General features: G+C 34.0%; 1 protein-coding gene and 1 non-coding gene across 2 annotated transcripts in view; one reads left to right on the forward strand and one right to left on the reverse strand.

Annotated features, from left to right (window-relative positions):
* The window catches only part of LOC142983962 (uncharacterized), a 106390-nt gene that overhangs the window by 25085 nt on the left and 55108 nt on the right, over positions 1–26197 (forward strand). The window lies entirely within an intron of this gene.
* On the reverse strand, positions 1397–1468 carry TRNAT-CGU (transfer RNA threonine (anticodon CGU)). Its single transcript has one exon. It is a non-coding gene; the product is annotated as a tRNA-Thr (tRNA).

Here is a 26197-nt window from a genome sequence, read left to right on the forward strand (position 1 = left end):
TAGCACTTCGCTCGACCCGGGTATCGGATCTGGGACCATTCGTAACAATAAAGTATACAGTCGCAATAAAAAAATCTAAGGAAAACTATTCTACAGAAGTTATCCAATTCATTCTTTCATACAAATAAAAAAACAAGAATATATCAAATGTACTTTTCTTTGCAAACGTACTTTAAAACCCTTAAAATGTAAACCTTTTACTAAAAATACGACGCATTTTCAACAAGAATCTCAGTAATTTGTACACGTAATAAAGTTCAAAATTGTTCACGACCTATATAAATATTTGTCAAAGATTAAAAGTGGGTTTAAAGGGATGTTTTGATACTTACGGATATCTGACAGATTACCTATTTGGTAGATAAATAAATATATAATTACTACATATTTTTAAATAACATCTTAACACCACAATTGCCTGTGTGTCTGTTCGCAACAAACTCAAAATGTACCAAACGGATTTTCATGCGGTTTTCACCAATAGTTGAACGATTTCCGAGGAAGGTTTCAGGGGCCCGGGCGAAGCTAAAGTAGTCTGAATAAGAAAATATATTTTTCTTTAAAATTAACATAAGTACATACATAAAATCAAGTCTTCTTTTCATAGGGGTAGGCAGAGAGCAAAGAACGCTACTTGGTATTACGAACTACTAGTTAATAAGAATTTCTACGAATTAATTGCTGTCTGACCTTTCGGTTGATTACACAAAACTCTAGGTTTTATACATTTCCTAAAGCGCATGTCTTAATGTCTATCATTTCCTACAGATAAAAGGAACTAACTAGCAATTAGCTAGCGTATTTATACAAAGCTTACAAACCGGACCAAACAATTAATTGAGGGATTATGTCCAAATTTGGACGCGATCGACGCATCGTATAGGCTATCTGATATTAGTATCAGCTAGGGTTGCCAATTAACAGTTTACATAGATATTTTGTGGATATGTAAGTCTAATAAATCAGCCTAGCCTTTCCTTCAACTATGTTGTAGTCGGATTCCAGTCTCATCTGATGCAGCTAAATACCTGCATTAAATAGAATTTTGTTAGAAACAAACGAAAATTAAACGAATATTTGTTTGTTTTATTGTTTTTACTGTTTTGAGCTTAGCCTAGGGTTGCCACTCACTGATTTGTACAGAAAATACAACGGACTATCTCTAAAATAAGAGATATTTGACTATGTATGTAATAACAAATAAATACTCAATAGCGCCTATTATATTTAATTATTACGTTACACAAAACATCTAGATTTTTTAGTCCAGTATAAATTTTACGTAAAAAAAATAGAGGACACCCCTTTTTGCAAGAGAAGTTTGAAAAATTTAAAAATATCAGCTGCAAACTTATTAGAAAAATTAATAGTAAAAATTAAAAAGGTGTAGACAGATTGCCTCCTGTGAGGATTGAACTCACGACCCCTGGTTTACGAGACCAGTGCTCTACCACTGAGCTAAAGAGGCGACGGAATTGCAAGCGAATTTTAACTCCAGTTGATATGAAAATTTATGTACTGTAAAATTCTTTGAATTTGTAGTTAAATGTTTTCATGACTTTGGGTCAGTTGTACAGTTTATGAATGAATTTCAGACAGTCTATTTGCTCGATAAAGTGAAGTATACAAAAGACTGTCAACATTTCATCAGAAAAAATATCTAGTACTTATCTGGCAGTGGTGAAACCGGGTTTTATTCTTTTTATTTTTAATGAACCGTATAAATAATTGGTGTTAATATTTTCTTGTAATAAAATCTTCGGAAAAATAATTATACCTTTTTTATTTTACAGGTTTAGCTTTTCGATGCACACACTTTTAAGGGTACTTTTTTCTTAACTCATTTAATAAGCATAACAATGATTAAAATATAATAAATTTTCCCAACTTCTACGAATCAAATATTTTTTTATAATAAACATCTATCGTACTGTACTATCGAACCAACTGATTCATGACCCATTTTGCCGATAATTCGCTTGACACCGTCAAAACAGTAAGAATTTCATCTCTATCGTCAAAGTTGCACTTAGGACATTTTAAACATGCATACGACTGTGTTATGATGTATCTACGACTACATACAACTTTGACCTTTGTTATTACAGTACGTAGATACGTTTTCGATAAATCACTCTGAATTTGAATGTAGAATGTAAATAGTCTAAACTCTTTTCACTACGAAAAAACCTATTTGTGTCAAATATCAAATAGCACGTCATTTAGAAATCTGTAAGACGATTAGGGTAACCATTATAGTCATTGCCCATCATACAGTGATTGCCAATGTTAAGGAATAATACGTTTATTTTAATTTCTAAAGTAACCAGTTTAAATTAATTGCGATATATGTCACTTTTAGAATATTGGTAACATTTTTAATTTATAGAACTCATGTCCGACGTTTGGGCGACAGGTGTGTAGTTCGAAAAGAAAAAGTAAAAGTTTGTTGCAATATTTGTTAAGGATAACACATTTGAATTAACAGTATTCGCTAGTATTTCTTGTTTTTAAGTGTTTTATATTGAATTAGTATAAAGTTATTGAAACAAAGGACTGATGTTCTTTTAGTAAGAATTTTTAAGTTGCGTTTATAATAGAGTTTATGTCAATGTTTTACTAAATAAAGATACTATTGACCAAAATTGTGTATCAATTCCTTAACTGGGTAATAACTATGCTGGTTACCCTATATTATTTAATTTTTATAGTTACATTATTTCCTATAATGGCCGAATAAACCATGCCCTGAGTGGGTATCGAACCCACTCCTGACGCGTCGCAGTCGTAACATCAACCCACTACGCCACGGAGCCTGTTGAAAACGGTAGCAAAGCATTATTGTATTGGCGCACAAAGATTTGTCAAAATAATGACAGATAACAAATTCATTACCAAGGAAACGAAGGTTCAAGCCATTTTCGACCTACGCGTATATAGACGCGTTTTAGAAAATGAGCACATGGTGGGTCATGATTCAGTTGGTTCGATAGTACATACGTAACATATTTTATTTTGAAAAAAGAATACTTCAACTTTTGAGTTATTGTATCCTCCCGGATTAAGGGAGACCTTTTTTCCCCATTTTTTACTTATTATTGTAAAACTACCAAATTAAAAAATCAGCTAGCTAGCTATTTATGTACCCTATAAATACCTAGATATGAACATACTATATACTTCATTATTGAATTAATACATCAAAATATGAATAAAAATGAATTCCCATAGACATTTACTTAGGTATGCATGAAACCTTTTTATGACATATTTGCGAACGTCTCCAATATCACATGGCACACGATTAATACATATTTACTCGTGAAAGATTCTACTTTCCTCTTTCATCTTTCATTCATTGCTCGTCAAATTGTTACTGATTACATATTTTCTTATTTAGACATGTCAAATCAGTTCTTTTGTTTCAATATTAATACATATTATTTGAATAAAAAAAATCATTTGAATTTTACTTTTAAGGCTATTTTAATTTACTTCTGGATAGTTGGCTTTTCAAATGGAGTTTGGATTTGTTTTCATGATATTGTTGCTACTTTAGATCTATGATCTATATGATGATAGTTGCTATGATCAGACACTTATCCATAAGTAGTAAAACTGGTCTATAAATTCTGTATTTGACTAGTTTATATTTTAGTAAAAAAGTGCTTATTTATATATTTTCCTTGATGTTTGGTTTTTGTAAAAATTACTAGTGTTACACCTCGCTTGATTGGGAATTACAATAGCATAAAAACCAATGATAGGTAGGTACGTCAAAGTTGTCTGAACTTATTATAATGAGAAAAAAATACACAGTTAGAAACTATTTCTTCATTGTGTGATTACGCCAACATTAACTTTACATTTACATTAAAATTAAACGTGTTTCAATAAGAATGAGATTCACCGAGTCTTATATAAGTAGTTTTTTTTTAATATATATTTATTTAACCCATCACTTTCCTAGATATAGGGCAAGATTTCCTCCCGAATTGAGGGGTTGCCTGGTTAAATAATGATACATTTTTATATACATAAAAGTACACTATAATATATCAATAAAGCCAAAAAAAACTACCATAGAGATACAAAAACAAAATGATGTACCAAATAAAACGAAACCTAGCATCAAAGGCACTGACCCAGTTATATTCAAACTAGGTTCAATATTGTTACCAAACTGTGACCTTTGTAGGTTACTGCACCCACCGCAACCCAGTGATTGAAACCACGTCAAACGGTAGGCTAGTTCATTTGTATGCGAATTTAACCAAAATTGTCCGTTTAACACTAGTTTAGTTCATGGAAATCATTAATGGCTATAATTTTGTGTCTAAATTGGCGATTATTTTAATCGTTGGGAATAATATTATTTACTAGGTCCTGATCACGATTCTGTCTGTGTGGACTTTAGTTATATCACTCGTTACCTGCATAGCTACGACACCGTAGCTAATAATTTATTAAAAAGTGAATTATATTTTAATTTGGAATGTGTAATTTTTTGATATTTAAATGCGCTGTTGGTGCAACTTAGTATAATTATAGTATTTATTTATTCGTGCAAAAATAAATAAAAATTCTAGTTTCCAGACAATTTCCGGGTCTAAAACTATTCTATATCCTTTTTCAGGTCTCAAATCTTTGTACAAATTCAACCCAACTGGTACAGTGGTTTTGGCATGAAAAAGAGACAGACAGACTGTAACCAAAGTTACTTTCGCATTTATAATATTATCAAGCTTAGCATAAATGTACGAATTCATCAAATATAACACCACAGATATTCATACATAAGCAAAACTTTTGTTAGCATCGACAACCCTATACTGATCGGTTTGATGACACTATCCATAGAACGTGTGACGTCATTAGTTCCAATAGACTCATTACGCAACAACCTCGACCTATCTGTAGTACAGGCTGATTGTAAAATACATTATAACGTTTCCGAAGCTTGGGCCCTGATGGCAATGGGGGCTGTTATGTGGTCCTTATAGTTTGTCACTTAGACGGTCAATCTTTACTTCGATATATTTACTAATAATATTATAAATGCAAATTTTGGATGTTTGCATGGATGTTTTGTCCTCAATTGCACCACAACTAAAGGCTTTGAGGAAATTTAGTGCACAATTTTATGTTGTAATTGCTCTCACTTTTGTTGATAGCACAATAAACCTTATTAAACACAAATGGGTTGTAAATAGGTTTAACACAAAGGATACTTTATATCTTGATATTTAACGCAACCGAGTCACGGAACGTATTTAGTTTATTTCGTAAGTTTTTCTAGCCCTGAGTAACATGAACCTATGCAAAAAAACTATGAATAAATTGTAGTAGTTTTAAGGTACAAGAGACGTTGTCGAGTACTTACATAACTCATGCCGTTTTCCCATAAGAAAAGAGAGATCAGAGAACGCCACTTACTACGATCTTTACAAATTTCCCTTGCTTCATACATCTTGTCATACTTATCGCCGAATATTTTCTTTCTACAACCACAAACTTGATTATACACAGTTAACTCACGAAGTAACATCTGTAAGGCTACTATAGATAGTTATACGGTGCGTGTTCGGTGTAAAGAATACTAATGATGGCAACGAAACAAACTTGTTCGTATCGAAGCCAATTCCTTCAGAAGTTTGACAACGTATTCTAAAAATAACTGGAGGTCAGAAATTATTTATAAATGGGAATTCTTTTATTAGTATGTACTTTGTTGGAATAATAAACATTAATACAAATTGCTGGCTGTACCACAATTTTGTTTTAGTCAGCAGCTTGCTCTTACTTTTCTCTCAAAATCATTCTGGGAAGGGATTTTGGCTGACGATTTTGCAACCAGCTCCTGTCTGTGGTCAACTTTTTCTTGGGAATTTGAAGATCTCTTTCTTCAAATTCCCAAGAAAAAGTTGTAGTGAAAATAGTAATTTAACGCCATAACTGTTCCACTGTTGGGCAAGGGTTTCAAACACGAGTGAAGGGAAGGCTAGGCTTAAAGTCAACCATGGTGAAAAATTCCATGTTGGGGAATTTCGGCAAATAGCACCCTGTGTAATTAATACTAGTGAAACGATCTGTGTGCCAAAAATCATCAGACTATTCTTTGTAGCTTTGGCATGAAAATAACAAATAACAGATATTATTAGGATGCTTTCATTTAAATATATTCTCAGAACCCCATTTTTGAACCCTTTTCAAACAGGTATTGATTCGCCGGCAATATTTAACCAAGTTAATATAAACAAATATGGCTCATTATTCCCAAAAATATTGATAAAAAATATTAATATTAGCTCCAAAGTTCGATACTTTGAAGTCCGAAAAGTTTTATAACAAAGTCTTTTTCATAGAAAACTTTGGACAAAGTGATTTTTTTATACACTAGGTTTAACTCGAGACTTTCCCTCTTGTTATCTTATAAAATACCCAGAATGTATATTACATTATTATAAAAAAACTAAATCAGTTTTATACTACAGCAATGAAAGCTTTTACAGACAGTCAAACATACCGAGTCTTACTATTATCAAAACGCGCTGTTGTAATTTAATTCAGCCACTAAAATTCGAGTAGGAACTACTTTTAATTTCAGAACATTTAAAATATCTAACTGAGGAGCTTAGTTAACAACAGCGGCGCGACTTGTTCTCTGAGGTTAAGCTACACATGCCGAGGTTGTTCTGTGGATGGGAGACCATATTATACTTTCCGAGTTCCGGTAATTTGCAAAGATCTTTAACAGTCGTTAGCAGTACTTAGAAGCTTGAAAGTCTGACCACCCGTCTTACGTGGTATCGTGTTACCCGAGTAACTGGGTTGTGGAGGTCTGATAGGCAGTCGCTCCATGAAAAATACTGCTATTCAGCTACATCAGGTGAGACTGGAAGCCGACTCCAACGTAGTTGGAAGAAAGGCTAGGCTGATTAATTGTTCAAACGTTGAGCCGTGAAATAGTATTAGACAGACATTCGCATTCCTAATATTTGTATGAAACTAAAACTATATAATATGGGATTATAATAACTGTTATTGTTAAAAGTTTATAGACGTACGTTTGACGTATGTAGTTATTTATAGACCGGGTATAATTTAGTGAGGAATTAACCGTTAATGGAGAATGACCTCAGGTATTATGGGTTATGGAAGAAATCTATTATTATTGTTATTGTATTGTGTTTATGTTTTGTGTAAGGGGAAGTAGGGGTCGTGACTCATTATTAGGGTGTTCGATTTACGTATGCCGTGTTATAAGTTAGCCAAGGGTAAGTAAAGGTGCAGCGATACAAAAGTAATCTCACAAAAATTGTAAATGTGAAAGTTTGAATGTTTGCATGGAAGTTTGTTTCTAAACCGCGATAAATTGCTGAATAGACTTCGATTCAATTTAGTACATAGTCTGTTTGAAACCTGGATTAATACACAGTCCGGAAAATCCTTTCTCATAATGTATTTGGACTTACAAAGAAAACTCTTCGTTCGTTTTCCACGGCTTTTTTCTATCCTTTACCAAGTCTTCCTTTCTGTCATTTCCATACATTTTCCTTCTTCCATACCTGCATCCGTATCCCTTCGACACCGAAATTTCCACACACTTTATCCTACATAATTAATAATTAATATATTATTAAGATGTAAGGCTTTTCATTCTTTTAAGGTAATGCAATCTTCTTCCACCCCAAGAAAACACGAGTAACCACCATTTACACTCTCATAAGAGTCTTAAAACAACTCTTAACATCTCCCAACAATACATTTCTAAACTTCGGTACATTTTCAGTCTGAAACATGTTCTGCACAAGATTTCAGGCTATAACTCGCAGTAGCGTGTAGTAGCTATGTGTCCAATGTGTTCAGTGTTCATGTAATCTTTAGCGTGGGTGGGACACGTTGCATCGGATGTGAAGACGTGCTGTGTCGATGTATTGTTATCACGTATTACGAAGTAAATGAAAGAGAAATGGTAGTTCTTACTAATGTTATGAATGGGAAGGCTAAAGATGTTTAGATGGATGTTTTTTGCTCAATTACGCCAAAACTTAAGAGCGGATTTTGATTATATTTGGTATATAAATAGTTTATAACCTCAATTAACACACAAGATACTTTTTCCTCCGGAAAAATAAAAACCTTTCACGAAGATACGGTCACGGGCAGATACTTTTGAAATAACTCTTTGGTAACCTTAGAGTAGATAAAAATAAAATGCAAGAGCATGGTGTAAAAAATAGCCATAATCGTAATGATGATGTTTGAAAATCATATGTACAGTTAACGTCAAAAACATGTATTGTATACACTAAGAAATTTTCAAAAACATTTTTATCAACGAAAATTATTTAATGATACACTTATAACCTAAAGAGAACCTTATTTTTCGTTACAGTGAACAACTATTTGGATAGTTTCGTATAGTGATCTAATTTTAGAACAATCCGACAGAACACAGAAGTAGAGAATGGAAACTTACTGGAAAAGTTCGTGAAGTTTGGGGCAGTTTGAGAAAAAGTAGGAAAAATGCAACAGAAATATACTAAAATGTTGTTGTATTCCCTATATTTGACATTCAAGCATTTTTGTATATGTGTGAGTTTACTTAACAGCTCCTGATTATTAGGAATAGATTGGATGTTAATTCTCGAGAATTTCTAGAGTACCAACTATAGAAAATCAACGTACTACTATCGACAACGAGTTCTCGACTAATTTGGAATGAAAACCTTATAAGCGCTACTGTTAGTTGCCGTAGGAACTAATTTTAGGGTACAATTTAAATGTCAATCTCTCGATACTCGATAGTATCGACTATAGAAAATAGGCTTACTGCTTGTAAGATCACGCGCATAAAATAAGCATGTAGAGAGCCTTGTATGCTAGGTTCACGGCTGTCAGAGGCATACAAACTTAAACATTTTGAATGTCAGTGACCCGCAGGATAATGCAGCTGGCGATAATACAACTACCTTATAAGTATTGGAAAAATTATGAATTATAATCAACTCGTTGTTAACTAACCTCGGGGCTTACCTACGTAATTGGGTTGTGGAGGGTAGATAGGCAGTCGCTCCATGTAAAACGCTGGTACTGCATCCAAGAGAGATAAGACTGGAAGCCGGCTCCGACATAGCTTGGAAGAAAGGCTAAGCTATCAATAGAAAGCTAAATTAAATTTATATCCATACCACTACAATCCGCTTACACAAATCATAGCGACATTATTGATGTTTTCCTATTTCCACATATTTTCCCACAAGTATCACTTGATTCGTTTGAAAAGTAATATTTTTAGATTGTAAATGTATTCAATATAATTCTGTTCAATACAATTGGTATTTGATTTCATCTTCGTAACTAGGCAAGAATAGAGAAGCGATGGGGAAAATAGTTGAGAGATCTATTTTTCCTGTTTTTAACTAAGAGCGCAAAAAGAGGGTTTCTATTTCGAATCATATCAGTAGATAGACACAGGTCCATGTTAACTATGTTAATAAAAAGTTTGAGGTGTCTGTTTGTCTGTCAGTAGCACCATAAATAGTTTAACGGAGAAATTTTCTTTTTGTTTTAATGAACATTTATTCACTAAAGATTCGAATGAATTTACCCCCGGTTTTTGAGGTACGTTTAGCGGTAGTTTATCTATTCAATAGCGTTTAAACTCATATAAAAAAACGCGATAAACTACCGCAAAATATACTTCAGAAACCGGGCATTAATGACATTGTCATACAGTTACACTCTTTAATTGGAGAACGATGAGTGAATGTGAAACATTTTCGTGTGAACATTTCAAAGATAAGCTGCCATTTAATGGCATTTGAGTTGAGCGTCTCGGAGGCAACGTTAAACGACAGTCCCGGTTGTTGCAAAGATAACAAACGTTAAGCCATGATAAAGACACGCTAAACAACTAGTTCCCATACGAAAGAGAGGCGAAGCTGCCTCCTTTTTATCTAATTACGGTAGCAGAACATATAGGTATATAAGTTCTTTTTACAAAATCTAATATTATATTCACACTAGCTGACCGGCAAACGTTGCTTTGCCATATACATTTAAAAAAAAGTGTCACTTAGGGGTATGAGAAATACATGTTCGCCAATTTCCAGACCTACTCAATATGTGCTCACTAAATTTCATCAGAATAAGTCTCGACAATTCGGAGGAGTACGGTAACTAACATTGTGACATGGAAATTTGATATGTAAGATAATCATAAATGCGAAAGTAACTCTGTCTGTTGCCCTTTCACGTCTACACTACTGAACCGATTTTAATGAAATTTAGTTCAAAGATACAGCTGACTATAGGCTGTGATTTGAACTTTTTACACGTGCTAAAGCTATTACGGTGAGGTGACCACATAAACCATGCACTTTAGTCACTTTACTTGTTTATATCTATACTAATATTATAAAGCTGAAGAGTTTGTTTGTTTGAACGCGCTAATCTCAGGTCCGATTGGTCTCTGGTCCGATTTGAAAATTTCTTTCAGTGTTAGATAGCCCATTTATCGAGGAAGGCTATAGGCTATATATCATCACGCTACAGCCAATAGGAGCAGAATACGAATAAAAAATGTTACAAAAACGGGGAATTTTGACGCATTCTCTCTTATGTGACGCAAGCGAAGTTGCGCGGGTCAGCTAGTTTAACAATAAAGTCAACAATTTTATGATCAAAACTGGCAACTATTCAATTTCTATAAGTATGTGAACGCAAGGTATAAAACTTTGAGTTATGGCCGCCCACGAGCGCTAATAATGTTTTGTGACCACAATAAAATGGATGAAATTTAGTTCTATTTTGTACCACAGCTGATGATTAATGATGCTGAGTTTCAGCACCATTGCACCAGGTTCTATTTCCGGAAGCAAATATTTTATTTTGTTTGCGAGAAACAGATGGGAGATAGAGCTATTAGATTTGTAGGGTTATAAGTCCATCCAAAGACTGGAAAACTATTTTTAAAATATCGGCCATTTTGTCAAAGCGTAAGAACTTATATGTATCTGCAAATATAGATTATCCTACACTGTCGTATTATGTCACAAAACAATATTGTACTATACTTTATTTACTTATATGATAAAGTGCGATATTTGTGGTGTAGATTTCTTAGCCACGCCAAACTATTGAACGGATTTTGGTATAATCTGGTGCACAGCTAGTTTATACTGGGCTAACATTTTGCAAATATTTTCAATAAGTTGCGGTTGAAAGTTATTAAAATATACGTCTAAAAAAGATCCAGGGTTACAGAAAAAATAAAGGAATAGAAATAAAATAATAGAAAAAATATTCTCCATAAGTATTTTCTTTATATAATAAACAAATACTAAGCCACACAAGTAAACAAACAACTTACGAGCAAAACAAACTTATATACCCGTATACCGCGGCGTTGTCTCCGCAAATTGCGTCAGAATAGTTCGAGAGAAGATTACTTGGGTAATATAGTTTGTAGCTTGCGACTTGAACGGGAAGTTTGTACGTAATTCAATTCTTATATACTTTACACCAAGTGATGTGAGTTTCTTGTGTAGGTAATAAGGTTTAAAGCTTGATTTTGGCTGAAAAATGTATGGAGAAAAAGGAAATTTAGGTAAAAAACTAAATATTCATAAAAGACTTGTAATTTCTTGTGATTTTGCACGTAGTTGTACTTAGAGAATTTGATTTAAGTGCATATGCAACTGTTTTTTAAAGATGTTGTCTCCCTAATCGATATTTGGTTACGACGGCCAGATTCATGATTTATAATGTCCAAGTGCGTGCGATACACAGATACACTCTTTATTCCCTTATTCTCATAGCCCATTGTGAAGAATAACTGATACGACCAGCAAGCGCAAGATCGACGTCTTTACGAGCTCCCCGATGCACTAAACAAAAAAAAATCACTACCGGATCCCTATAACAAATGAAAGAAATCTCAGGATATATAAGACTCGGACCCCTAAAAGGAAATTAAGTAGATTCTCACCCAAAAATATCCGCGATACATCCCAAAAACAGAAAAATAAACGTTTATAAAAGACACAGTACATTGTGGGTCGTTTTATCAGAGTGGTCTGTGTTATTTCATAGCATTGGCCTCGCGTGGGTTGCAATACAGATGTATTTGTCAATGTCCACGCAACACTGGAAATATTAACCCTTGTGGGTGAAATAGGGTCCTGTCTGACTGGAGAATGGTATACAGAAGAATATAGCTTTTTCCCCTTTTGAATGCTAGCTCCTGCCTGTGACACCGTCCACGTTGACTATGTTTTGTAGCCTATGTGTTATTCTGATATATAAGCTACAATACTGCCGATTTTCAACAAATTCTTTAAGTAATTTTGTCATGATTTAGTAAGAAACATCTACCCGAACGTAGTAAAGAAAATAAAGAAGAAGGATAAATAAGCTTGAGAATTAAGTTGCATTGCTGTCTAGATGGGCGATGTACTTTTTTTTAAGCAAGTACCCTAAGGAGGATCAGTAAAAAGGCGGTCCCGGTTATTGTCAATTTAAGGTAGCACTCATTAGCCATGTCAAAGCCATTAGAGCGACTTGGACATATTTGGTTGATTGGTTCTAAGTTTACTACTAAACGATCAATGAATGACAATCTAAAATTTTCCACTAGCCAATAAAAATTGCTCAATATATCACGCCCTATGCCCTACGTGCGTTGCCTCAAGATGAAGGTGCCCTATAATAAGACAAGATACTTTATTCTCTTGATAAATGGACCGAAGCGGTCATCGTATCTTCACAGTTTTATATCCAAACGTCACGTTTCTCATTTAAAATAGATTTCAAAAAGGAATTGAAGATTCCCACGTAATTATAAAAGTTTTCGGATCAAAGACGGTTGAAGATATTTTGATGAATATCTCGAGTTTCGATGACTTGTGAAATTTCAGATGCAAATGTATGGATCGATATCTAATTTTGGATTGGAGAGATATCTATTTTTAGTAGGGATTATGAAGTTGAATTGATTTTAATGGAGAGGTTTTAATCTCGATATACACAAAGTTGTAGGAACAGTGCTGAAGTGATGACGTCACAGCTTTATAGACTCGGGCAACCTCATCTGACACTTCGATAGGGCTAGGACTATTCCATTAGAGTCAGTTTTCTAGGCTATGCTAGAACAATTTAGGTTACTCTTCGGCGCCCTGCCTGTTGCGTATTGCCTAGAAAAATCAGCCGCATACATCAGCATTGCTGTAAACCGTCTTATAAAACATCGTGTACCTGTAGTTGTGGTCGACTAACGTAGACCGACAACAGCATAGAAAGAAAGCAAACTTGAAATAGGCAAAATATGTTTGATGTAACGCGTAATTAGTCTTTTTGATATGATTTGATTATAGTATTTAGTACCGAAAAGGAAACTGACATCATCATCTATGATTTAACTGGTAGAAATTGTTAGATATCTCTTATTTTCTGCAAAGCACTTTATATGTTACTGCAGTGATTAAAAAAAAACTGAAACTAACGATTCTCCAATCGGTAAAAAACGGAAGCTAGGTACCGATAATTCCATACTATTCAAAGGGTATTGAATGTCGTAATAATAGGGGCATGAATACAAAAATAGAACCTACACCTACACGGAACAGTGTGAATCGTATACACTTAAGGAAAATACCGCTCGTTAGGCATTATCCCGTGCCTTCTGCTGCATTAGCCATAAGTAGATACGAGTATTTATAGATAAGTATATGGTCGTCAATAGATTACTTGCGTGTTAATGACGTATTAAAAGACGTTTATGACGACAATCAATTAAACATGTACTCTGTTTTCAACTATAATCAATATGACAATAATTAACCATCAACCTAGCCTTTCTTCCAACTATGTCGGAGTCGGCTTTCAGTTTCCCCAGATGCAGCTGAATACCAGTATTTTAGATGGAGCGACGTCCTGCCTTTCGGACCTCCACTACCCAGTTACCTGAGGAAATATGATGTTTTTGATGAATTTTATTTGAGGATGTGTGTTATTTTAGTAAAGTGTATGTATCCATTTAACATACAAAAACATTTCGGTTGTATCCCATGGTGGTTGGTAGAGAATAGAAGCATTGTTACGGCTCACTACAGAAACCTTTTCCTTCCAAATATATTGTTAGTACAATAGCTACATTCATATTTAAATTAATGAAATTTTTTTTTGCGTCGCACTTCTATAAGAAAAAGACGTGATTTTAAGTATGCACAAATTTTGACGATAGCTCTAGTTTTTAACAAAAGTTTACTAAAGATAATGGACTTATATTAAACAATGGAAGACAGCACGTGTACATGCGAGTAATTCTTTGAAGACGTTAAAAACTAATAAACAAGAGACTACAAAAATAGTGCAAGAAAAGGCCAAGAAGATAGTGAACCAAGATTAAAACATTCTTCTGTCTTCATTTTACGCTAGTTTTATATTAGATTCTTTATCTTGTTAGTGCTATTTATAGTCTGTCAACTTAGAAGAGAGCCTTAAGGAATGCACAATTAGAATAGTATTTTTGAAAGTACAAAAAAAGTAGTTTTAGCAAATAAGCAAATAGCAGCAACCGTCCGTTGCTCTGCCAAATTTTCTTTCCCTTGACGTCCAAACTTGCTGAACTATTGTATCTCTCTGTAACTCAGTGTGTATTCTTTAATTTTGCCAGTAACGTTGAGCCAAACATAATGCAAGGAAAGCTTCGTTAAATTCTAAATTAATTTTGTAGTTTAGGAGTTACCCCCACAGACCATCTATAAAATATAGATCAAAAATACTTTCTGTCATTAACAAACCGTCTCAAAATATATTTATAACTAAACATTTAGTTTTTCCAAAGTATTAAAACATAACAATTGGTATTACATCCCCCGTTTAACCCTGCCGACAGCTGTCTAAACACCCCTAATCCGTTGAAAACTCTTCAGAAGAAAAGAAAATATAATCCAAAAATGAGTGTTTCCTTTTAACTCGGTTTTAGCTGATTAACCTCAACACCGAACACTTGTTGCCGTATTTCCATAATGCTTTACTTAAACCTGACCAGCCATGTTGACCTCCAACCAACCCTCCATCAATAACAAAATGAAAGGGGACTCTAACGATGCGCGGGTCATGTTACACTGGCCGTTGTTCAGTGAAAATTAGACACTTGATTTATTTATGAATAAAATTTTGCTGTGAATTAATATGTTAATTAAGTTTTTAATTAGTGAGTGTTTTTGTTTGAGATTGGTTTCTTTTGAGATATTTTTTGGAAGACTATTGTGTGTAATGACTATTTAGGGCTTTATAAAAACTCAATTCAAGGGACTGAAATTATACATCCATAACATCACGCTCGTTATACCCGAAAATGTAGACAGAGGTGTATGAAAAACCGTCCTGAGATCCAGAATTAAATGGACACCTAAGATTATAGTCGAATCTCGCTGTCATTAGTCTAACATGTTATTGAAAACTATAAAATCTACAAAAAATCGCGAAATACCTATCTTTTCGTAGCGATTGATATAAAATAGTTTTCAGAAATTCTTCTCTCACACCATGTCAAAGTTTAAAAATGTACATTCTTTGTAAAGAATGTCTTTATCAGAGAGCTGCATTTTATTCCGAAAATATACTAGCTTCAGAAACTCAAAACTGAAATACATCCTTCGGAAAGTGAGATGAAGTCACGTTCAATCGTTTTACCTGAAAATTTGTACCGTTCAGAATATGCAAGTCAGCGTGGTTCATTGTTTCTCACTTGATGTGTTTATTATGGAGAAAATATTTCTGATAGACTATAGTTAGACTTTTCGTGTAATAAATATGTTTCCAGAATAACAAAACAGGTTCCAATCAGTCCGTAAGCAGTGGTAAAATATTAGTACTATGGTTCGAGTTTGCGTGTAATAAATATGTTGCTAAGATAACAAAACAAAAATTCTTGTTAGTCCGTTAGGCAGAAAATGGTACTTTTTTGTTGCATAAAGCGTTACTATGTATTTATTTAAAATTAAAAAGCATTCAGACTGGGGGCTGATGACGTCACGGTGGTCATTGATTGTATTAACACGGAGAAAAGTACATGATTAATACTTTTTTTACCCATCTGACTGAAAAATGTTGTTTTGTTACCTTGAAAACATCCTTATTGTTTCAATACGCACAGAAATAATAATAGTGTTGAATCATTTTTACTCGTAGTATTTTTATTCCGGGATATTTTTTCCGAACGAAACCACGGGCCGAAGTTAGTTCTGTGTATATACGCGAAATACGTAATTATTTGTTTAATCTGTAATACTTGTTTAGTTGATGTCTTTGATTAAGGCAATGTTTACAAAACTTTTGTTTGTCTTCGCTCGAGTTTTCGGAAATGTTTGTGCAAAAGAATTCGTCATTTATCTTACCATTTCCTTTGTTTTCCTTCTTTTCTTTGTAATTCTTCATCTGGTATTTTGTTTTTTCGACATCCCAGATTCGATTTGTGGGTTAGGAAAACGCAAAGTGGCTTTTCAGATCATGAAACACTCCTTGGTCTTTATTCGTCTATTTCAGATGATAAGAATAAATAATTACAATTTAATTAAGTACACAAAACACTTCAAGTTTAAGATTGGGGACAACAAAATTACCGTAGTGTTTTAAGACGATACTCACTCTAATACAAACTAGCAAATTTTTTAATATATTCATCGTATGGTTAGTGATCAACCTAATGACAAAGTCATTCAAGCCGACTCTTATCTGAATTGATAACAACCGAAACCTTTTTACAAGCCCTCCGAAGCACGGAGACGCTCAGCTCAAATACCAGTACGTGGCCACCCATCTAAAAAATGTCCGCACTAATGTTGCTTAACTCCCTCGTTCATCAATCGATGAGAGCAACTAGTTATAAAGCGAGTACTAATTGTTTTAACGAAGATCAGTTTTCAATAATGAGAGTGCACTAATGACTCTAGCTAATGTCGGCATAATGACAGTTTTTCAATGAGGAACTGCAAACACGGGCGGAATTTCAATAGCGCGCTAATATTGAACAACTGAGATAAATGAGCCGTTCTGTTCTGTTTGTTATTTACTTTTTAACTTCTATTTTATATTGCATGTATTGTAGTAAATGGATTTCTGTTGAAAATGTTTTTTTACGCTGGATTAGGTCATAATCAAGACTCTTCTGTTAAGTTTATACCCACTAGTGAATTTATTTTCTAGGAAATGTGTGTGACCTTAAGCTAATCAATATTATATTCAAATGTGTGTGCCCAGCAGAATAATAATTTAAACAACAACACACCTATTATATTTCAAAAACAAAACAGCTATTTAAACATTTTATCAACAAGTTAATTTGTGCTTCATTCGTATAATTTTAGAAAAGTTGAGATAACTTAGGTAGTTCTTTTAATAAACGTTAGGGGCACTAATTAATTCCTTTTATCGGATTTCTTATTAGTGAATCGAATATTGGCTTGATAGTGGTAAAAAGCATTCATTTACGCGCAGTAAAGCAATTTTTCATCACTATCGACTATGACTATCTACATCTATGACTATACAAATTTTGTATGAAAACCTAATCAACGTCCCCAGTGAATGCCAGGGGAACTTGTTTTTTAGTAGGTACATTTAAACGTCAAACTCGACATTCAATAGTAGCGACTGTAGTATGCGCTACCGTTGTTCCGTATCACGAACACATTCTAATACTAAAAGAATTTTCAAATTGGTCAAGTTCTTTTTTCCTCGTGTCACATGAATGGTCTTTCTTCCCTCGAGCAACGAATGCGACAGTCATTCGGTCCCGGACAACGAGTTTTTGATTGATTGCCAATGTGTTTCCGAATGTTTCAGACCTTTTCATATAGGATGAAAGGCATAGTGAATGACTAGGATTACTGACTATTGGAATATTTTCTAGGCTTTTCCTGATATGACCTTGTTTCTATTTCAGGGCAATAGGTTTTTTTATGAAAATTTTATTGATAAGCTTGAAAATCACTTCAGAAAAATTAAAGATGTTTTTTTATTATTTTGGAATGACCGTTGATTACCGTTTCATGGGGGCACTTATCAAAAAACAAAAGCAGACATATAATTTCAACTTTCGTAAACTTATTCAAACCTCAATACCTATTTCCAACCTTTACAATTTCTAGAGACGAAATTTGGACATTTAACTACTATCGTACTACTAAATCAGACTTACGAATCTCAGAATCGTATAGACATCTCCTAAATTCAATACGACCTGACCTTTTCAACTCCCAAACAAAGCACGTCCACTCCTCACACTGTCTTACCAATTTAGCGTTCCATCAGCTATCCTATTTGAGCCCACGCTTCGACTAAATGCCTTCATTACCGTCCTCTCTCAGCTAATATGATTCACTAACAATGTTACACGTTTGGTTACTTGGAACTCCTCACCTGACGTCGTATACACAACTCCACAAGTTGGTCCCAATATTGGCCCCAACACTATTCGTCCAACGTCTGGATCCAGAAAATGGCATTGGTCCCAACGTTGGGTCCTAGCGTTGGTAGTTGGCTGGCTCGTGTCGGTTTCGTCAAAAGCAACCTCGCGAGGCAATATCTTGGTCCGCTTATTCTGATCTGAAAGAAAAGAAACCTAGATATTGCCTCGCGAGGCTGCTCGGTCAGTCAGTACGCGGCTAAAGGAATCTGCGTTAACACTCGCGATCTGACGCTGACTAGTTTGTTAGCCAACGCTTGTATGCGTCACCGAGTTTGCAGTCCAACGTTGGTACGAGCGTTGGGACCAACATGTGGAGCCGGTCGAATGTTCTAAAGGCCATTGAAGAAAGGGTTTTGTGTTCTCTGAAATGTTACTATTAATATCAGTGGAGATATATTCGTAGAAGAGCAGAACTAACTTCATCTTACTTAATATTATAAATAATAAAGTTGGGATGTTTGAATGGATATTTCGTTAATCTATAACGTCCAAATTACTGAATGGATTTTGATAACATTCGGTGCATAGATAGTTTTTAACCTTACTTAATAGTTTGTATACTTTTTACACTGGGAAATCTTTTCAGGCGGACGAAGTCGCAAGTAGAAGCTAATAAGTCATTATAAGCAAAACGATTTTGAGATTAGATGATGCAAACAATTGAGGAAACCCTTGCCCAGCAGTGGGACAGTAATCGGCTAAATTTATTTATTTATTATAATTAAATATATGACATATTTAGCATTTAAATTTTAATCACTCGATACTATTGTTTGAATGTTATACAGTTGCTGAATGTCAAAGCCTTCTTAGACAAAAGGGCTGCAGAAAAAAAGGACAATTTGATTTTGATCCAATATCCACGTACCCTCTTCTTGTCAAGTTTATTTCGTTAGGAAAGGACTAAATTATATACGAGTCGGTATGTATTTACTAAAGGGATAGTTATTTAGTTACGTTTCCCTTCACTTTAGTTCATTTTATATTGATATTTGGGAGTGTATTGAGTACGTACCGCGCTTTGTTACCTTTTAATTAACTATAAGGTGACGAAGTACATTTAAATTCAAGATACAAGTGGTAGTGTCAAATGGTCATTTAACGAACATAAAAATGTTTTTTTTACGAGCTAAACTTTCTTATTTACTAAAGAAAAAGGAAGATTCTTGTTTTCATCACCTAGATTTCTTAGCAAATGAAACATTTTCCAAAGTTATACAATTTACCTTACTAAACAACAGCCTAAAAGAAAAGTATGCCTCAAACACTTTAAAGGAATGGCAAAAAAAGAAAAAATTAATTCCGCTACCTGTCTACAGTTCTCAAACCTGACAAGCAAAAAAATATAAAGCAGTGAAATTTCAAAAGATATTTTTTAATATTTCACTCAAAATTTTCGGCGTCCCAAGTTGGGCGCCATTAACAAAATGTTACATATTTGAAATGTTTTACTCGTTTCGACTTAAAAGGTCGTTATAAAGAGTAAATAATGGAGAAACATGCAGGTATTTTATTAAAGTCTCTTCATTAAAGTAAAGTATGCAGCCCCGGTTGGGGCGCCATTGCTGTGAGAAAAATTGTGACTTACGTAACATTTACCGTCCTTTCTGAAATTCCTGACACACATTCACTTAAATTACAAACATGTTGCTTGTATTCAGGAGTTAAGTAAAATATAACATGGAATTAAAACGGGGATTATGATGTAATTGGTAATAACAGATATAAGAAAACAGAAAATTAAAGTAGAGCGCTGGAGAAAATAGTTATTTCTATTCATTTTCAATGTATAAAAGCCGCGTTGAAAACTTTATTCCCCAGAGCAAATCCTGTGCGACGAAGATATAATTCCCAAGTACCGCTAACAAAAAAAACAAGCTGTCCAACTACAAAGACTTATTAAAACTTCATCGTTGAGAACTTAAGCCAAAGTAAATCTCTTCGAACAATGCAGATAATAAACGATTCACACAATCTTGACTAATTGCAATTTAACAAATTTCAAGTACATCTATTGAGTTATGAACTGAGCAACTTATGGAAGAACTGCAAACTCACTAACTACACAAATACGTCGTCTGTCATAGAAATGAATGAGGTTTCTCCGCTTATTTCTCATTTAACTACAACTTTCGCGTTGTGGGCAAGATAACTTTACGTAAGTTGTGTCATTTAAGCTTTGCGAAGCGGTGGTTTCAGTGCTGAGGTTTTGGAACGTATTTCGTATTAAATTTCAGTATTCTTGAATCAAAATGGAAGTTTCTGGGCAGAAAAGCATGTATGTTTTTTTCTGTTCGTTGAGAATGTACCTTTGATATGACAACGATTGTCATCTTAATTGACAACAACCGGAATCGACTTTTAAGTAACCCCGGAGCACGGATCCTTTCAGCGCTAATACCACTATGAGGCGAACCATCTATAAAATGTCCGCGACAAGGTTACTTAAATCACCTGCTCGCTTACCGACTAGTGAATGTAACTACTTAATCGTAGGAGCGCTTTCATGAAAAAAATAAAGTTGCTTACGGCATAGATTTACTTCACAAAAGTTAAAATTCAACTTTAACTTCATCTTAGGATGAAAATTTATTTCGTCATAGCATTGTTAACCTATTCTTTTTCCGCATGGAATCGCAGCCATAGATTGCAACGAGAATGAGACCAGCAGCAAGAAACTTTTTAAAGAATATCTGAATCGCACATACCACACATCCACAGTTAGAAGCAACGTCTCAGTCTAAAGTTTTAATTCAACTTCATTTGAGTACTTAATAACCATGAATATTTCAGAACAGAGTACTTCAGCATATCATTAACAGTTGTATGACGTCATACATTTAATTATCAACTAAAGTTCTCCACAAACGGCGACACGACAGCGGTTCGAGATTAGTTCGCTGTTGCACAGTTCATGTTTGAGTGACGCTCATTATGAGAATATGAGACTATTCATGTTTCAGAGATTATAATGACTTTTGTATTTGACATTTATATCTTTTGTAGAACTTGCCACATCAGTTTTTTACCTTTTAATGTCTGTAGATCATAGGCAATAGGTATCGTAACAATCGGCATTCTTTGATCTCTACCGAACCTTAAGGGAAAGAGGTGTGATTTTATGTATCTACTAGCTGACCCGGCAAACGTTGTTTTGCCATATAAGTCCAACAAAATAGATGTCACTAGGTGTACGAAAAATAGATGTTGGTCGATTCTCAGACCTACTCAATATGTTGAATCGGTCAAGCGGTTTCGTTGGTGTAGGGTAACTAACATTGTGACATAGAAAATAAAAAAAAATAACTAAGTACAAATGTGATTTATTATTTCATTGCCGTGAAATCAGAGCACTTAATAAACAAGTTTTAGTTACCCAAGACGTCTAAAATAGACTTGATGTAAACTAATCTAACTGAGTTGGACCTCGGTAGAATTCGTAGTATTCACGCTTTGGGTCGTAGAAGCCCCAACTGGGAACAAATAGCGCGGACTGCACAAATATTTGAACTGCGAGAAGATCGAGAACGAGCTACCCTTTTGTCTGTACTAGCGTGTTTCGTGGCTTTGTTCGAGTTAGTGCTGGGTTATTTATGATACTGAAATGTAAATGTCAGGGAGTGAAGGTTAGATCCTCTAAAGATTTTTAAACTTGGACTTAGTCCTTTGAATTGAATTTCATCGCAATACGGAACTATTGAATTTAAAAAATATACATGATATAAAGCACGTATGGTTATTAAATAATGAAAATATTATTTTTGACGTACTACCCAAGGAGTTATTTTTTACAACTATCGAGAACTGGCTAACTTTCGCCAATTTTGTATGTAAGATCAGCGCGCCCAGGGGACACCATAGTAACTAATTTAAAGTAAATTTTAATACTATTCTCTCGACGGCACTACCAACTGTTAAAAAATACGCTACGATACATTTTAGCAAATAAAAATGTGCATTTTACAAGAAATAATTTACTCTAAAACCGAACTAACCAAAAATTTTACACCTACCCTCAAATTCCAAAAAAACATTTAAACCAGGAATGTAGTGTGACACCTCACCTTTGCGGGAAATGTCGGGAATTCTTTGCATAGAGCCTGTATAAACCAACCCCCTATTAATCACGCCCGCACTGTTTAAAGTAATTGAGGAGAAAAGGGGATGAAAGGGGGTGAAAATATGTGCGGAAAATTTTGCGGCTGGTGAGGAAATATTAATGATAATTTGTGAGTTTCAAGTGTTTGACAATTGAATAAGGCTTTTATTATTAATTCGCTTCTGAATGTGACTTTGTCCACGTCAATAGATTTATCGGGATAAAAAGTATTCTGTGTTAATCTAAGTTATAAACTATCTGTGTGCCAAATAGTTATATTCGTAGTAATGATCACCCATCCAAAAGTTTACGCCTCTAGAGATCACTTGACTTTTAATTCAGTTCATCGTAACGTCTTATTCAAAGACATTTTTAATAAGTTTCTTATTTAAATAATAGCTGCTTTAACTAAAGCTATGAATAACTCCGGATTGAACTAGTGACCTAATATTCTTTAATATTGCACTTTCAGATATCCACTTTGGTATTCAATTTTATGCTCAAAGGCTAGGGAAAGAAGTCTGGACTGTAATAGGACTTCTTCTTCTTTTTATTTCAATTTTCTTGAATTTTGCATTACAAAGTTGTTTTAGAAGTGATACTATATTTTAGTGCATCGGTATTGTTTACGACTTTTTATTGCGAGGTCTCGATGTTGATACCCGGGCCGGAGATTAAAAAAATACCAAAATCACTTGATTTTTGTCTTTTAAAAATATTTTTATTAATATTTACCACATAATCTGGTAACGTGCCCCTTTAATAATAAATGGCTAAATATGGGTGTATTTAGTACACCTCTGCCTACACTTTCGGGCATAAACGGCGTGATATTATTAAACATATTTTAATGAAAAAAAAACAACCTTTAAATGTTAAATTATCTAAAAAATATTATCATCCATTGTTATGGAGCACTTGTAATAAAGGTCAAAGTATTAACAACAAATTATTTAGAAATTTTAACCTTTTACGTATTTTTCATCATCTCCATTGACCTCTTCAGTTAATTCTCAGATTAACGGATAAAATATTTTACCTCCGGGAAAAGCACTACGTATTAATAATGGAGAACTACCGAAGTAATCGAAACTAATTATAAATAAATAAAATTAATAAGTTTGGATAAAAAAAAATAATTTCGAGAACTATTGAACTAATATCGGAACCAATTTTTTTCGAAAACCTTGTTTTATGTACCAACTTATGTCTCGTAGCGCACTTCTATACAGTTGTTACTATCGAGTATCAAAAATTTGACATTTAAAATGTATTGCTATAATAGTTTCTACTTCGCCCGCTAGAGGCGCTAAATCAAAATTCCATACAACATTTCTCGATAGCTAACTGGTTGTCGATAGTGACAGCTAGAAAATAGTAACTTATATGTTTGAGTGGATATTAATTATACTTTATTATTCTAGTCAAAGTCTAGTCAAAGTCAAAGGAACCAAGACGAATGTTCTAAAAATCCAGATTAATTTTTTCTTTCTAACTGGTACGCTGTAAACATTGATATGAAAGTTTTATAACCGTATTGCACGTATCAAGACCCTCGTAAAGTATAGGAGATATTTTATAGGGACATAACCGGCGTCTTATTACCATCACAGGGAGTTGTATCTTGAGATATGTCTTCACTATACTAATGTCATTTGAGCTGGGGCACGATTTTCTACAGTCTACTATCGAGTATTGAGAGGTTAATATTAAAAATGTACTGGAGAATTAGTTCCCACAGCATCTGCTAGGGGCGCTGATCTAATTATTTATACAAAAAAATCGATAGTAAGCGATAAAAATCGCCATTACCACTCTATGTACTAAACTAACTACTAATGATTCATATGGACTGATATTTGCTGCAACAAGTATCAGAAAAAAATTTTCACCGCTTTGAGAAAATTCTCTTCTTTTTTTGGACATTTTTTTCCACAATTCAATTTTCAACAAGATTTTATCAATGAGAATAGTATAAATGAAGAATTAAATCGATATTTTCATACATAATAGTACGATTGAAACTTTGACAGTATATACGTACTTAGTTTCGCTTGTGCAAGGGTCTAGTTTCTTGAAAAGCTTTCTTCAAATGGAAAAATACACCCTAGAAATCGAGTGCCTACACTTCCTACAAATTGCTTTTTAATATACCGCAAAGCAATAATACAGTGTAATATACCCGGTACAATTATGGCCTGTAGGAACATAAAGTACCCACATAAACGACTAAACGAGGACCCGATTTGTTCTACATATAAGCAAATATAACGTATGGAGCAGTTAGGAGCATACGGTTGATAATAAAACTGCGAAAATATTTAAAAAACAACCAAACGAATATAGAAAACCTCGACAAGAATTTAAAAAGATGGAAAATAAAGTCAAAAAGTTGTTTATAAGCTACGCTGTAGAGCGATGTTCTTCAGTCGGTGTTATTAGTATCGAAAGTTAACCACTAAAAACGTCAATAAAAATGTATTCCTTTGACCGCTAGGGACTTTGATCAAATCGCATTAAAAAATCTGACGATAGCTGATAGTGGTAGGAAGTCATGATACTGTATTCGACTGAAAATAGTACGATTTCTTAATGATGTAATGTGTTTGCGATCCAACTTATTATCAAACAGCGGATATGAAGGTTATATGGTACAAAATAGAAATCATTGACAGCCGCCCTTCATTTAACCGACTTAAAAACAATGCGGGAGGGTCTCAAGTAGTTTTTTTTCCTGCAATATTGCCAGTGCCTTGAAAAATCAATACGTTTAATAAAAAGAAAATCTCAAAAAAGAACGTGGAGGTAAAAAATCTAAATAACACATTTGATGGTAACTACATACGAGTACAGTATACGAGTGAGCCATAACGCCCACGTTTCTAACGGCCTCCGCACACGCTTCACTTACAGCCGCGGAACATTACAACTACCCTCAAAATCTGTTATGGAATATTTTTATGATTTTGACGATGAAAATGGATGTTCGTCTATAGTCAGTGATTCAATGTTCAATATTGTACGAGACCTAACCCTATTTTGTTTTATTTGCTTGACGTATAAGCGCAAAAAATATCTGTGTATTATTTGATAATAGTCATGTTAGTGTCAACAAGAGATTAAACGATTTTGAAAAATGTAATTTTACGTTTTGTACACGCAAGTTACTGAACTGAAAAACGCAATTGAAAAAACTGTCTTAATTTCTTCCCAGTCATCAGCCACAGCTATGATCGTTATAAATTATCGAAATAGCAAAACCTACAAACACTTTGTTGTATTTATTTCTTACTTATATAAATTACACCTTCATCGTCTACAAAAAGATGCTCCTGAACGTAAGGTGTAACAAGAGGTCTATCTTCCCCCACCCCCAGTGGTGGGGTGTTTACCCCACTGGATGTTTTTATTGCTTATTGGTGCGGTAAGAGCGGTATAGTTTCTTACTCTGTTGAAATAACGCGTCGGATTCAACGAGTGATTGACGTTGAGAACGAAATGAGATCGGCTGACGGCAACTTTTCCAGAAACTTCTGTCAATAGATACAGAGGTTTACCTTCTCTGTTAGAAAACAAATTATTAATATGTCTTTTTTCTTTATAATAATAAGAGTTTG

This window comes from Anticarsia gemmatalis, chromosome 25 (genome assembly GCF_050436995.1).
Source record: "Anticarsia gemmatalis isolate Benzon Research Colony breed Stoneville strain chromosome 25, ilAntGemm2 primary, whole genome shotgun sequence".
Lineage (NCBI taxonomy): Eukaryota > Metazoa > Arthropoda > Insecta > Lepidoptera > Erebidae > Anticarsia > Anticarsia gemmatalis.